Here is a 16,368-nt window from a genome sequence, read left to right on the forward strand (position 1 = left end):
CAGTGGTTTTTAAACAAGGAAATTGCTGCTCAAACACTTAGGGATTAAGTGGTTTAACTGGAATTGCAGACTCTCTCAATAGTTTCTATAACTGGTTTATATAGGCAACAGAGACTCTCACTTGTTGAATAATCCTTTAATTTTCCCCAGCCAATTATCTGACTCTTAGGGAAACCCTGTGTTGTGCCGGATTCTGGCTGGGAATCTCTGTGTTTGAATCCTGACTTTGCTACTTACTGCCTGTATGGCTTTGGGTAAATCATAAAATGTTTCTTCCCTTCAGTTTCTTCATCGGTAAAATGAGAAAATCATTGGACCTACCTTGTAGAGTTCCAGAGGGCTTAAATGACTTCATGGAAGTCGATCATTAGAACAGTAACTGCTAGATAAGACTTAGCTGTTTATATATATATATATATTTATTTATTTAGTAGTGGAGTAAATTCCCTCCTGTTTGAGCTTCCACTGGGCAGAAACACAAGCTGGAACACAAGCTGGTCATGCTCTTGGGTTTTTAAAGGCTGATTCAGGTTCCTGCAGCCATCATTGGAGCATACATGAAGGAACTTCAAACATTACTTAGGAGAAATGATATTTAAATGTAAGCTTATTTTAGTGCTAAAAACATCTTGAAATCCATGCACAGTTTTTTCATAATGTACATTTCCATGAACTTTTAAAAACCTCGCATGGATATCCTTAACCAACTGTCTCTTCCAACAGTCCCAGCCAGGCCCAACTTTTCCTAGGGGCTGTAGCTCTTTCCCTTTATCTTCTCTCTGTTGAATCTTTCTACCTTCTCTACAATGGTGTCCCCCTCTCCCCACCGTGGCGATTTTATATACGCTAACCCAGTCTTCTAGATCAAGGACTGTGAAGATAAAAGGCTTTGTAAAATTGGTGGAGGGATGTAGATGCCCAGTGTTTTTCACAGTCAATTCTGTGGCATAAGAAGAGAGCGTTTAGGAGCAAATGGCAGGACAATGGCTGTGATGGTGACACAGAGACTCACAAAAGAGCAGCAGAGCACACTGTCTTGGTGCCCTTGTACAAGACAAATTGCGCATCTCTTACCTTCCCAATAAATGCTGTCAAACAACCACTGAATCACATAACTGTTAGACAACATATAACTGTACACTAAAAGGAGTTGTTCCGGGTGTATTTGCACACAGATTCTGACTTTATAACTTTGGCTGGCATGTTTCCATGAAGAAGAAAAACACAAGGACATTTCAAATTTCAGTAGCTTTTTTTGCTGATTTTGTAATTTTGCAATTATTTTATTCACATTGTAGAAAAACATAAATACATAAAGAAATTCATAATATTAGGATTCAAGGATTTCAGTTTATGAGAAAAAAGACATAAGAAACAAGAGGAGAGAAATTGTGTAAAGTTAAATCTGAGTTGGTAATACCAATATGAATATAACACATTTTATTTTTTATGAAAAACTACAAGAAAGGATCTTGAGGATTCTAAATGTAGAGTAATGATAAGAGATAGAAGTACTGACTGCCTTGATTTGATCAGTGTATGCTGTATACAAGTGCCAAAATATCCAGAGATATATAGAATTATTACACAATAATCTAAAATAAAGAAAAATGATAATATGTGGTATATAATCACATAATCTACATAAAATACATCTTATAGAACTATATATTTGTACTAATTTATCTATGTATATATGATCTGTAAGCCTTTGTGTGGTGAGAGAAGCAGACAGACACAGAGAGGGAATGAGAGAATTTAGAAACCATTGTGCTCCAGTAATATTGATTATACCTGATACTCAAGTGTTTTTTTTTTTAAGATTTATTTTATTTACCTGAAAGGTAGAGTTATAGAGAAAGAGGAAGGGAGAGAGAGAGAGATTTTCCATCCACTGGTTCACTCTCTAAATGGCTGCAACAGCCAGGGGTGGGTCAGACCAAAGCCAGGAGCTTCCTCCACTGCCAGTAGAGGATGCTGGCGCTGCAGGTGGTGGCTTCACCCCCTATGTTACAATGCCAGCCCTTCAAGTATTGTTTTCTAAAAGACCACTCTCACTAGATGGAACCAGGTATCCTTGCAGAAATGGCTACTTCTAGGCTTGAGGCAGGGAAAGTTTAAGCTGAGCTTAAGATTACTTATTGTATCAGAAAATTGCATCAGAGAAATACTAGAAACATTGGAGTCTTGTCTAAAGAGTCCAGCCTCAAGGTGCTTCCATTGGCTAAATTTGGGACAATATGAGCATTGAAAAGAACAATGTTACTGATGATAACAGTAAAATTGAGTTCATAAAGACACTAAAAATGGGAAAGAATAAAAAGTGAAAGAGGAAATGCAGGCTTATTTGCTACAATGGAGCCCATTAGCAAAACAACTCTTTGTAAATGAGTAACGAAAAGGAAGTCATTGATCCTTACCTGCCAATATATGTCGGTCTGCAGATTTTGCTGTAGTAACAACCTCAAAGTCTTAGTAGCTTGAAACTAGAACATTCATTTCTTACTTTCACTGTGTGTTTCTCCTGAGTTGGGAGGTATTTCTCATCCACTTTGTTTTCATTAGAGATGCAAAGTGACAGAGATGCAACAATTTATTTATTTATTTTTTAACTTTTATTTAATAAATATAAATTTCCAAAGTACAGCTTATGGATTACAATGGCTCCCCCCCCATAACTTCCCTCCCACCTGCAACCCTCCCCTTTCCTGCTCCCTCTCCCCTTCCCTTCACATCAAGATTCATTTTCAATTCTCTATATACAGAAGATCAGTTTAGCATATATTAAGTAAAGATTTCAACAGTTTATACCCACATAGAAACACAAAGTGAAAAATACTGTTTGAGTACTAGTTATAGCATTAAATCACAATGTACAGCACATTAAGGACAGAGATCCTACATGAGGAGTAAGTACACAGTGACTCCTGTTGTTGACTTTACAAATTGACACTCTTGTTTATGGCATCAGTAATCTCCCTATGCTCCAGTCATGAGTTGCCAAGGCTATGGAAGCCTTTTGGGTTACTGACTCTTATCCTATTTAGACAAGGTCATAGTCAAAGTGGAAGCTCTCTCCTCCCTTCAGAGAAAGGTACCTCCTTCTTTGATGACCTATTCTTTCCACTGGGATCTCACTCAAGGAGATCTTTAATTTAGGTTTTTTTTTTTTTTTTTTTTTTTTGACAGAATGTCTTGGCTTTCCATGCCTGAAATACTCTCATGGGCTTTTCAGCTGGATCCAAATGCCTTTAGGGCTGATTCTGAGGCCAGAGTGCTGTTTAGGACATCCGCCATTCTATGGAGACTCAACAATTTAGATTGGTGCTGGGCACTGGCAGTGGGAAGGAAGGTGCTAAGTATGCCATGTCTGCCACAGGAGTTATAGGGCCACGTCTAACTTTAGAGAATAATTTTCTCCTCTGCTCTTTGTTAAGGTCAAAGTACACTGCCACCCTGTACTGATTTTGTGACTTGGTTTGGCAGATACAGAGTGGGTAGAAAGAACAGCATGCTGGCCCTAAGCAGAGGATTTGAGGGGGTCTCATGTTTTTCACTCTCTTTGGCACTCAGAGCATCCAGTAAAAGAAGAGGAGGTCCCTGGGAGCTGTTTCTTCTCTGCTCAGAGTTGAGGCTTGAAAAGCATACACTCTACCTGAAACAAAGCCCAGCAGAGTCACACTGAGCCAGCCAAATCACACACCTGCAAGCAAGAAATATCTGGATTGTTTGTTACTGAAGCAAAAATTGATTAATACTCCCATCAGGAAGAAAACAAAACAAGGCAACACAACACAAAGCAGAATATTAGTAATACTTGAAATGACTACCACTTTGCCTTTTAATGGAAGAACTGTTGTAAATACTGCAGTAAACTGCCAGCTAATAAATGTAGAAGGAATGGTGCCAGTAGAAACCACCATTTGCTGTCTTTAAATCATCAATTCAGGGAAGAATGATCAATGGATGAATTTTGGAACCATTATGTGAGAGATTGTTAAGAAATAGAATATTTGGACAAGACAGAAGTATCACCCTACAGATTATTTGCTCTTTGCAAAGGATGAGGTATCATTTGAGATAGACACCTGTCATTATCGAGCTCTGCCTCGCTGATACTGGGCAGCTTGACATTGTGTGCCTCCTGAGTAACATGATGTGATGTGACAGCACTGCCTTCAAAATGCCCTTACCTGCAAGGTTTCATCTGTGTTTAACTAAGACTTTCATTCGGATTCCCAGTAAAAAGGGAATACAGGAGATTTAGGTATGTGTTAAACAATGCTATGAGAAAGAGCAAGCCAGGAATATGGTGATTTCATGACTGCTGTTCAAGAGTCTATAATGCCCATATCATGGGGATAAAAAAGCAATTTATGTTTTATTTTATTTTGGCTTCGGAATTGAGCAATGATAAAAAGCAGATAGCTTCAGTACATAAGTCTTTGTAGGATTCTAGTTTGGAAAGACTCATCACAAAAGCATTTTTTCTCAGTTTGAGAAACCTCAGTATGGCCTGGATTTTTATGCTATCAGAGCACTTTTGCTAATATTTCTGAACAGGATAAAAGTCATCCAGGCTATGTAAGAGACTTCATAATTTAGGAAATGTTTGCTGATGTATTTAGTGGGTAAATATCATTATATCTAACTCAGTTTCAAGTGGTTTGGCAATAAATTTACATAGTAGCACAAAGCATATTTGCAATTAAGGCAAAATGTTGACATCTTGAATCTAAACAATTTTTTAAAGGTTTATTTATTTATTTGAAAGGCAGTTATACAGAGAGAGATGGAGAGGCAGAAAGAGAGAGGTTTTCCATCTGCTGGTTCACTCCCCAGTTTGCTGCAACAGCAAGAGCTGCGCCGATCCAAAGCCAGGAGCCAGGAGCCAGGAGCCAGGAGCCAGGAGCCAGGAGCCAGGAGTTTCCTCTTGAGTCTTCCCACATAGGTGCAGGGGCCCAAACACTTGGACCATCTTCCACTGCTTTTCCAGGCAGAGAGCTGGATCGGAAGTGGGACAGCTGGGACTGAACCTGTGCCCATATGGGAGGCTGGCACTGTAGGCGGTGGCTTTACCCGCTACGCCACAGTGCCACCCCCTGAATCTGAACAATTAATTTACACAGAGACCCACAATATAATATGTGCAATTAAGATAAAATATTAACGTCTTAAATCTGGGCATATTATGCTGATGGATATATAAGTGTTTATTATCTTATTCTTTTTGACTTCAAATTTGATTTTTATCATAATAAAAATACTGGAAACAAAAAAAGCCATACACTGCATGGAGAAGGAGGGAGTGGTGCAAGTGAAATTCAAACCTGTGCTCAATATGTTATCCATATCCAGAAGTCTAGAAAGATGAATGTGGCTTCAATTTGTTTTCCTTTCCTTCTTTTGAGCAATTTTATTTCAGAAGTTCTGAGCCTTAATGGTTGCTCTTGACCTTCTGCCTCCTTCATATTTTTTCCCTTGTAATGAGAACCATCCATTGATTTAGGGAAGGAAATCAATAATCACACTTTACTTGACTTAGAGCCCTGGAGAAATCATATCTTACTAGGTAGCCTGATGCTTTCTAGTTTTTAGAAAAAATTAGATATACAAAATATATTTTTTTGAAGTTGATGTATTATTTTTCCTATAGTCCTCCTAGGAGGAGGCCTTTCTCTTCTTTAAGGTTAGTGTCACATTTATTCTAGAGCACAACCTTGCCTTTGCTCCCAGGATGCTGGCCTGATCTCCTCTTAGCTTCACTCTTTGTGTTTTTTCTATTGATTGGCATCCTCTGTCTCTGTCTCTCTCTTTCTCTCTCTCTTTTTTGAGTGTGCATGCACACACACATATATCTGTCACCTCCATTTTAAAAATAACTTCTTTTTCTGCCACCTACCCAGCCTCCCAATATGTATTGACCTATCTCTGTTCTTCCCTTGACAGCTAAATTTCTGTTAACTACAGCTTGTGTGAGCCACTGCCATTTTCTGGCCACTCACTCATTATTCTCATACATTTCTATAACAACTCTCACTAGAGTCACAAAAAAAGCAGCCTGATAGTCAAATCCAATTTTCTATTTTCTGTCCTCATCTAGCTTTTTTCCTTTTCTGCAACTTGAAGAAATTCAATACTTCTTCCTTCTTAGAGTTTCCCTATAGCACCCAGAGACCATACTACAATTTCAGAACAATGCCTCATGTCTTGTAACCATGGAACACTTGACAGGCACACCCCTTTTCCAAGCAGGACTGGTCATCTTTTTTGGACCCTTTCCTGCCAAACTCAAGGTCCCAGTGACCCTATTGACTCGAACTCTACTGCCTCCCTTCCACTTTAAACCTTTGTGCTCATATATTCTCCCCTTCTTTCCATTCTGTTGGCTTACATTTGGGCTTCTTCTCTATAAAGTCCTCTTACTGACCATCTGTTGAAGATGTTTTCTTAGCTCTGACTTGAGTTCCTCCTGTTAAACTGTCTTTTGCCCACTACTCTAAGTTGTGAACTCCTTTAAAATATGGAAAATTAAATAAAGTAAGAATTCTTTCATGTCTCTCTGCCTTAAAATATCTTTGGCTAAGTTCTCAAATTAATAGAAGAAAAACTGCTCAGGCTTGTCTGGAAAAGGAAATGGAGGGACAAGAACTTTGATGTGCCAAGCCTTAAAGTCTTGTGATAATTGTGTCCTCTCTTTCCCAGGGCTTACCACCCAGTTATATGATGGACTAGTCAAGTTTGCAACTGAAACTAGCCACTGACACTTTTTTGCCTTATGACTTTTTAAAAATTTCTTACTCTTCATTTGAATGGGAGAGAGAGAGAGAGAGAGAGATTATTTTCCATCTGTTGCTTCAATCCCCAAATGCCTGCAACAGGCAGGGGCAGGGCTGGGTAGACTAAATTCAGGAGACTGAACAAAATCTGGATCTCCTACATGGGCAGCTAGGACCTCAAGTACTTGAGATCATCTTCTGCATTCCAGAGTGCACATCAGAAGGGAACTGGTATGGAGAGTGAAGCTGAGACTGAAACCCAGACAGTCTGATGTATGATGTGGGTGCTCCAGGTGGCAGCTCAACTGCTGCATCAAATGCCTGTCCCTACTCCTTATCTTTCAGAACCTCCTTTTTTAAAAAAAAAAAAAAAAGATTTCTTTTACTTATTTGAAAGACACAGAGAGAGGTAGAGACAGAGAGAGTGGTCCTCCGCTAGTTCACTCACCACGTGGTCCCAAAGGCCGGAGCTGCGCCGATCCAAAGCCAGGAGCTTCCCCTGGGTCTCCCACATGGGTTCAGGGACCTAAGGACTTGGGCCATCCTCCACTGCCCTCCCAGGCCTTAGCAGTGAGCTGGATTGGAAGAGGAGCAGCTGGGACTAGAACCAGTGCCCATATGGGATGCCGGTGCTTCAGGCCAGAGCTTTAACCTGCTGCGCCACAGCACTGGCCCCTCAGACTCTCTTTTTGTCATGCCTACCTTTAATCAATGAAGAGCTCTAGCTGATACGTGTTCCTACACTATGCAGACAAATAGTCATTCCTGAAGCTCTGACTTAAGGTCTAGGTTGCTGTGGAAAAAGATTGCACTGGAGTAAGGCCTTGGGAAGTCCCCTAGAAAAAGCTCTGGGAACCAGTTCATAGTTATGACTTTTTGTGATGGAACGAATGGCTAGATATTGATGATATTCCAGAAAAGAAAAAGCTGTAGGTAATCTGATTCTAAGCCTTCAGTTAATTGAGGGAATAGAAGTCATCTTTTATTTTGCCACAGCTGTGATCTTAACAAAAGGAAATGCATTTGTCTGTGGCAGGAATTAGAATATACTGTTCAGTGTGTTGACCCAGACTGACTCTAAAAGGAATTCAGATTTTCTAGGGGTGTTGCCCTGCAGGTGTCTTATTGACATGAATTTATATTTAGAAGACAGCTTTTGATTTCTGGATGCAGGAGAGAGAAACTTCAGCACTGGGGAGCAGTTCAGAGACAAAAAATAACAATGGCATGACAAAAAAGCCTATGATGTAATATTGGGCTGAAAATATCATAGTGTAAAACTGTATCAAACAGTATTCTTGAAGATAAAAAATGTCTGGCATATAAATTCTCACTCCACAAACTCAGAAATTCAAGAGAAATGGCTTTTACATTTTTTGTACTATCTTTTAATTTCTATTTTCTATAATTGAGTAGGTGTCAAAAAACTAGTTTCAGTTCATTTAAGAATGGACCCCACTTTTCCCTTGTCCATGGCAAAAATTCTTAAAGTTTAAGGTACAAATAATATTCTTTTTTTTTTTTTTTTTTGACAGGCAGAGTGGACAGTGAGAGAGAGACAGAGAGAAAGGTCTTCCTTTGCCGTTGGTTCACCCTCCAATGGCCGCCACAACCTGCGCACTGCGGCCGGCGCACCGCACTGATCTGAAGCCAGGAGCCAGGTGCTTCTCCTGGTCTCCCATGGGGTGCAGAGCCCAAGCACTTGGGCCATCCTCCACTGCACTCCCGGGCCACAGCAGAGAGCTGGCCTGGAAGAGGGGCAACCGGGACAGAATCCGGTGCCCCGACTGGGACTAGAACCCTGTGTGCCAGCACTGCAAGGCAGAGGATTAGTCTATTGAGCTGCGGTGCCAGCCAGAAATAATATTCATATAATAACTGTTATTTTAAATTTGCTGATGTTTTTGTTTAGACCTATTGAACGTATAATAAATATTTCCAATTATTTATTAAAGTTATTAATTTTGTTAAACTTGTCTGTGCTTTTGTTAAGAATTTTTGCTTTTTTAATAGAATTCATTGAAAGAAGAATTATCAATTCATGGAGGTCTACACATTTTTGTTTGTATCTGTCCAGTCTCTGCATCTGTATTCAGAATTGGAAGATTGACTTGGTGATTTTACCAATTAATCACTATATAAAAAGTCTGTCCTTAAAGAACTATCTGTGTTAAAGTCTTCTTTGGTTAATAGTAATATATTTTCTCACTGTCTTCTGATAAGTGTTTCCTTTTTAATTGTTCAGTGTTTTCATGTTTTAGGTGTGTTTTGTTAAATTGCATAATAACTGGGTTGTATTTTCATTCAATATGACATCCAATTTTCAATGGAAAGTTTGGCTGGTGCCGCGGCTCAATAGGCTAATCCTCTGCCTGTGGCGCCGGCACACCGGGTTCTAGTCCCCTTTGGGGTGCTGATTCTGTCCCAGTTGCTCCTCTTCCAGTCCAGCTTTCTGCTGTGGCCCGGGAAGGTAGTGGAGGATGGCCCAAGTGCTTGGGCCCTGCACCCACATGAGAGACCAGGAGAAGCACCTGGCTCCTGGTTTCGGATCAGCGCGGTGCACTGGCTGCAGCGCTGGCTGCAGTGGCCACTGGGGGGTGAACCAACAGAAAAAGGAAGACTTTTCTCTCTGTCTCTCTCTCTCACAGTCCACTCTGCCGGTCAAAAAAAAAAAAAAAAAAAAAAAAAAAAAAGGAAAGTTTACTTTGTATGCATTTGGATAAGTGTTATGTTTAGATTTAGTGTTATCATATAATTTATTTTCCAATTTTATGAGGGTGCTTCAAAAAATTTATGGAAAATTGAATTCAGAGATAAGTTGATTTTGTGCAAAATTTTTTGAAATCCATATGCTGGTTTTTCATATTATATGTTTTCCATGAGCTTTTTCATGACCCCTCATGTGCAGGGGTTTCAAAAATGTTTGCACCAAAATGATCTCCATGAAGTTGTTGACGTACTCCCTTATTTCTCTTTTTGTTTGCTTTCTCCTTTACAAATATCTTTTCAATATTATGTGTATTTCCTTTATTTTTTGAATTATGTGGGAACAAGTCACTTCTCTCTCTGTTTATTTTAAAGATTTATTTATATGAAAGAGTTACAAAGAGGCAGAAGCAGAGGCAGGGAGAGAGATAGATAGAGAGAGAGAGAGAGAGAGAGAGAGGAGAGAGAGAGAGATATCTTTCATACATTGGTTCATTCCCTAGATGGCCTCAATGGCCAGAGCTGAGCCAGTCCAAAGCCAGGAGCCAGGAGTTTCTTCCAGGTCTCCCACATAGGTATAAAGGCCCAAGCACTTGGGCCATCTCTCACTGCTTTCCCAGGTACATTCGCAGGGACCTGGATCAGAAGTGGAGTAGGTGGGACTCGAACTGGTGCCCATATGGGATACTCACACTGCAAACAGTGACTTTACCCACTGTACCTCAGCACTGGCCCCAGACAAGTCACTTCTCAAAAGCCAGGTAAATTGTTCCCAAATGTAGTTTTGTTGTTGTTTAAATATCTAGAAGCAAGTCCTTTCATTTTGCTTTTTAATTGTGATCAAGTGGTATTTATTTCTGTGACGGAAGGAATTAATCTCTGGGAAGGGGTCAACATACATAAATCAATAAACATGATATACTACATTCATAAAGTGAATGACAAAAAAAATCCTGTTATTTAAGTAGATTCAGAAAAGCATTTGAAAAAAATTCAGAATATTTTTACGATAGAAACCATCAACAGATCAGGTATAGAAGCAATGTCCCTTGGCACAACATGGGCCACATATAACAAGCACACAGTTTGCATCATACTCAATGCTGAAAAACGGAAAGCCTTCCCTCCAAGATCAGGAACAAGACAAGGATGTCCACTCTCACCACATATTCTCAGTACAGTCCTGGAAGTCCCAGGCAGAATGATTATGTCAGAGAGAGAAAAAGAGAGAGAGATAGATAGAGAGAGAGAGAGATGAATCTAAATTAGCAAGGAGACAGTAAAATTGCCTGTTTTCATATATCATGGTCTTACATGCAGAAAACTGAAGACTTTACAAAAAAAAGTTAAAACTAATGAACTCATTCAAGCTCATATAATATAAAATTAGTCATTTTAAAGGGAACATTTTTGTGGCATTTACTACATCTACAATTTTGCACAACCACCACCTCTACTTAGTTCTAAACATAACAAGAACTCCTTGGCTTTGTCTTTGATTCATTATATTATGTCCTATACCAGGTAGTTTTAACTTCTTGGTAATGGAGAACTGTATATATGCCCAGTGTCTTCCAAAGGACATGTAGACTGTCCTTGGTCACACCCCCTGTCTACTTTGATATTAATAAAAATCAAATATGAGGTTAACTAACAGATTATTAGACCCATTCCCACCTATCTCACTGTGATTTTTGTGGGCTAGTGTTAACCTGTGTGGGTTTGTCTGACATAAATCTTTTTCTACTGTTTAGCATGGGTGTTAAACACTGGACTACAAGAGGAACATCTCCTCTCTGTGTTGTTGGTAGAATGATGCCTTCTGCTGTCCCCACCTTCAGTACATTAGTGTGAGAATGTGCAGTCCCTGGATGGTAAATGGAATGTGACATTGCAAGTACCCAATTTACTCCCTTTGCCTGGTTGTTTTGTTTGCAATTTTTATGTTTATCTTTGTTGTCATCAGTGAGCCACTGCAAAGTTGGAGTCAGCTGCCCCAGGAATGAGTAGCTGGGCTACATTTTAACCTAGAAATCTGTAAAATTTTAATGGCACTTTTATAGACCCTGGTGTGCCAAGGACATAGTGAATGGTCTAAAGGAACCTAGAATTTGGGCCTTTGACATAAATGGTGCTTGTAAAACGAAAGTCTTACTATGGCTAGATACCTGCCCATCCAAAAGTGTGATGAGAGCTCAGATTCTTATTTTCAGAATAAGCTGGCACTGAGACAGGTTTTGTGTAAAAGTAGGGCCATGTCTTGGTCTCAGCCATTGGCTCAGAGATCAGAGAAGAGGCTGAAAGGAAGAGGCCTCACCCTATGTTAGCTTATGTCATGCCATCTGGTCACGGAAAAGGATGTCTCCTCTCAGGAGGACAAGTGCTTGAGTCCTAAAGTGCTCTCTTCACAGCTTCTGTAAAATCATGGCTTTCATTGTTCTCCATGAGGAATTTGGAGAAACAAATATCAGTGAATTTCCTGAGCCTTGGGAAGTGAATTCAAGGCAAGTTGGTGAAGTGTTGAGGAAAGCATCAACTCATGATCTAAATTAATTTTTGGTTCCATCACTTAAAAACTCAATTATTTTACTTTATCTGATTTATTTTCCTATTGACCTTATCACAACCTGACACATATTATTTGTTTTTCTCACTAGAATATGTCTTAATCAAGCATGAGTTTTTTTTTTTTTTTTTGACTGTGTCTCTAGTATGGAGCCTGGCACATTGCTATTGCAGTTTATTTAATCAGAATTGCTTCCTTTTAATTTTCTCTGTTGCTGTCATAAGTAACTCTAAAGTGAACATCTTCAGGTTTTTATTATGCATAACTCTGATGTGAAAATCTTTTCTTGAATTGTTTCACTAACTACATCCCTTGGGTGCAATTAAGTCAAAGTTGCAAGTATTTTTCATGACTATTAATATGTATTAGAAATTGTTTTCAGGATGTACTGCAAGTTAATAGGGTAGCAATGTATTTCATATTTCTAACTTGTTAATTTAATAGGCATATAATGATAACAATGTTTTAGTTGGCTTCAATGTCTTTGCCAATATTTTCTGATAGCATTTCTCTCCTTCCTTTAATGTACACTTAACCCAACAGGAGGAGGAACAGCACTGCTTCCGTTTCCACATCCTTAATTCTTGGGAAACGCTGGTTATTATGAGTCCTTACGTGTTTTAAAGATGTTTGATTATTCAATAAAAGCTGTTCATGGACATCTGAGAACTTCCTTGCCTGTGTCATTGTGTCATTTTTCTGTGCTGTCTCTTCTTTATGCTGAAGCTTGAGTGAGATTACCACTCAGATCCGAATCTTGAGAATTTAGAGTTGGTTTTTCTTTTCCTGCCTCTCTGCAGGTTCCTAAGCAGTTCTAGAGGATTTAACATTTTCCAGAGAGAAAATGGCTGGGTAGCTTTCTAGAGGAAATGGAGGTCCTTAACGGAGTGCCAGAGATTTAAAGTAAGGCAGTAACGCCTGTTGGTGCATGTGTGCATGGGGAGGAAGAGGATGGATACTTGCAAGAAGCAAGGCTGGAGGAAGCCCCTTGCCATGAAGACTTGTAGTCAAATGAGAATAACAGAGACTTTGATAAACAACAAAACAATAACAGCAACAACAAAGGCATCAAAAGCAGACATTGCATCAGGTGTTCTTTTTTGCTTATATCTGATTGCAAACCAGGCAGGGCAGGTGCAGCAACATTGCAGAGCCCTGTGGGACCCAGGATTCTTCTTTCTTCTTGGGGAAACTCAGGGTGTGCTTGGCACCTCATGACCCTCAATGATCCTCAATTCCATCTCAGAGTTTTTGTCAAGGCAGTAGAAGTGCATGAGCAAAGGACAAGACTTGCCTGGGCTTCCCCCTCAGCCCTTCCCAAGCCTTGCTGCAGGCCCACCCATGACAGCTGTTTGGATAGCAGTGAGTCTCAGGAGTTCTTTTCATAAGGAGACTGGAGAACGTAGGGGCTGCTTTGTTTTATCTTTCTCTTTGCTTGCTTGTAAACTGGACATATTGTGGCCATATGGGATGTCTTAGTGAGGAACAAAGAAGATTTAATATCAAGTGGTGTTCAGTGACATTGCCCTTCCACAGAACCCAGACCAGAGTTTTTGTAAGTGTCTGTCAGCCGTAAGGCCCTCATCACCATGGAGCCTTGAGTGAGATGTAAGCAGAGATTAGAATAGAGATTAAGATGCAGCAGGAGCTGGAGGTGATGAAAAATGTTTTGGGTATAAACAGTGGTGACAGATATAGAGCACTGTGAGTATTTTAACGGTATTAAAATGTATGCTTAAAATGGCTAAAAAATATGATTATGCATATTTCATGATAATTAAAAAAGATTCTCTGTGTTAATCCATAGTCATCTCTCCTTAGAAGAATATTTTCTCCTTAGATGCTGACTGTAGGATGTAGACTTTCACCTCTGGTGTTGATGTCTCTCCAGGTCACCAGACATGTCAACCACCGTCTATTCCCCCGACATCAAGGAAACTGGGTACACAATCTGTATTGGCAGGGAAAGTAAAAGTTTTTGGAGTCCAGAGTGTCTGAAGCATCAAGTTTTCAATGACTTTTAGGAAAAAATCTTAACTACTCACTGTCAACCTGAGGGCACACTGCTTTCTTATATATTCCCCTTTTTTCCAGACTTTCATGTCTGACCACTTGGCACAATTTCTGAATACAGATCGAAACTTCCCATTTGTTTCAGAGTAAAATCCAGAGGTCAGACAATGTCTTATCAATAGATCCACCCAACACCCTGATTCATCTGGCTTATGACTAGATTCACACTAGAATGATTTGCTCTGTAATTATTACTAATACTCACTTTACTCCACAGTATGTCCAATTTTGATAATAGATGACCTTTCTTCCTCTATATCCCCAAATGTGTATCTGCCCCCAAGTCAATGTACTTCTATTACTTCTATGGCATTATCTTCTTCTTCTTCTTTTTTTTTTTTTTTTTTTTTTGACAGGCAGAGTGGACAGTGAGAGAGAGACATCCTTTGCCATTGGTTCACCCTTCAATGGCCGCTGCGGCCGGCGCACTGTGGCTGGCGCACTGCACTGATCCGATGGCAGGAGCCAGGTGCTTCTCCTGGTCTCCCATTGGGTGCAGGGCCCAAGCACTTGGGTCATCCTCCACTGTACTCCCTGGCCACAGCAGAGAGCTGGCCTGGAAGAGGGGCAACCGGGACAGAATCCGGCACCCCGACCGGGACTAGAACCCGGTGTGCCGGAGCCGCAAGGTGGAGGATTAGCCTAGTGAGCCGCGGTGCTGGCGGCATTATCTTCTAACATTCCTCAATTTCATGCTCTGCTACAATCACACTGGGCTCCCATGGTTCCTTAAATTCATGCGTGAGTTCCTTCCCCAGATTTTCACAGGAGTTATTGTCTCCTGAATCATCCTATCCCAAACATCTGCACTTCAACTTCTGCAAATGTTTGCTTAGATATTAGCTTAAATGACATAGTCCGACTACCTAATTTACATTCTATCGGGTCTGGCTCTGTGGCGCAGTAGGTTAAGGCCTGGATTTGCAGTGCTGGCATCCCATATGGGCACCAGTTCAAGTCCCGGCTGTTCCACTTCTGATCCGGCTCTCTGCCATAGCCTGGGAAAACAGTAGAAGATGGCCAAAGTCCTTGGGCCCCTGCACCTGTGTGGAAACCCAGAAGAAGCTTCTGGCTCCTGGTTTTGAATCAGCTAGCTCCGGCCATGTTGGCCATATGGGGAGTGAACCACCAGATGGAAGATCTCTCTCTCTCTGTGTCTCTACTTCTCCCTGTATTCCTGTCTTTCAAATAATAAAAATCTTTTTAAAAAATAGGTTCTATCACCCACTCTCTTGTGTACACCTGAACCCTGTTATCCTGCCCTAGTGTTTCCTATTTCAGTAACTTGCTATATTTATATACTTGTTAACCAAATGATAAAAGAATGAATGGAAATGTACTTGCCTTGTCTGTGGCTTGTTTCCTCAAAGACTTGCCAGGTTAGTAATAAGGAGCCATGATGGCAATTTACTAGTTTATCTTAAACTGAGTATCTTTTATGTTTCATTTCCCAGAGAAGAATTGGTTCTTTGCATAGTATGGGTTTGATTATGTTATCATAGATCAGTTTAGGTAAATTTGGAATTCTTAGAAATACGGTACCGCACAAGAAAGTACATTTTGTCTAAGAGGAAAGTTATTTTTGCAGTAAAAGTTCTAAATGTAAAAAGTGTTGATAATTTTAGTTTACAGAGCTCACTTAGTTCTGCTATCTTTTTATTCTTCACAACGGCATTTTCCATTACCCTTATTTAATTGATGTGGAAACAGAACCCAGAGAAATGAGTGACTTTCTGAAAGGTAGAAAGCTATTAAAGTGGCAGAATGTCTTCACACTCTGGCTCAGTGCCACATTTTTACTCATGCCCCTTTCTAAATTACATCAGGACACCCATTCATTAGTTGTGTCCTTGGGGTCTTGTGGAGAATTATAGAGGAGACAGAGAATGTTCTGACCCACAGCATGTGAGGGGATATCACAGGTTCCTATGCACAGCAGGACACTACGGGAGCACAACTGTGAAGCATTTTATGTCGAGCCCCAATGAACATTCGATGCAAGGCTTTCAGAAGAAAGAAAAAAATTCTTTTTTTGACATTTCACCATCCCCTTCCATTTTCTCACTGTTCCCATGACAACTATAAGTATAATAATAGTAGTAATAGTTAACATATACTGTGCATACCATGTGTCATGAAATTCACTTATTTTTCAGATCAATTTAATTTCAGTAACTTACTATATTTATATATTATACATTGTCATTATGGAATACATTACTATTTATTATCTTATATATTTTA

The sequence above is a fragment of the Oryctolagus cuniculus genome, chromosome 7 (assembly GCF_051225735.1).
Source record: "Oryctolagus cuniculus isolate XC-2025 breed Fujian yellow rabbit chromosome 7, ASM5122573v1, whole genome shotgun sequence".
Classification (NCBI taxonomy): Eukaryota; Metazoa; Chordata; class Mammalia; order Lagomorpha; family Leporidae; genus Oryctolagus; species Oryctolagus cuniculus.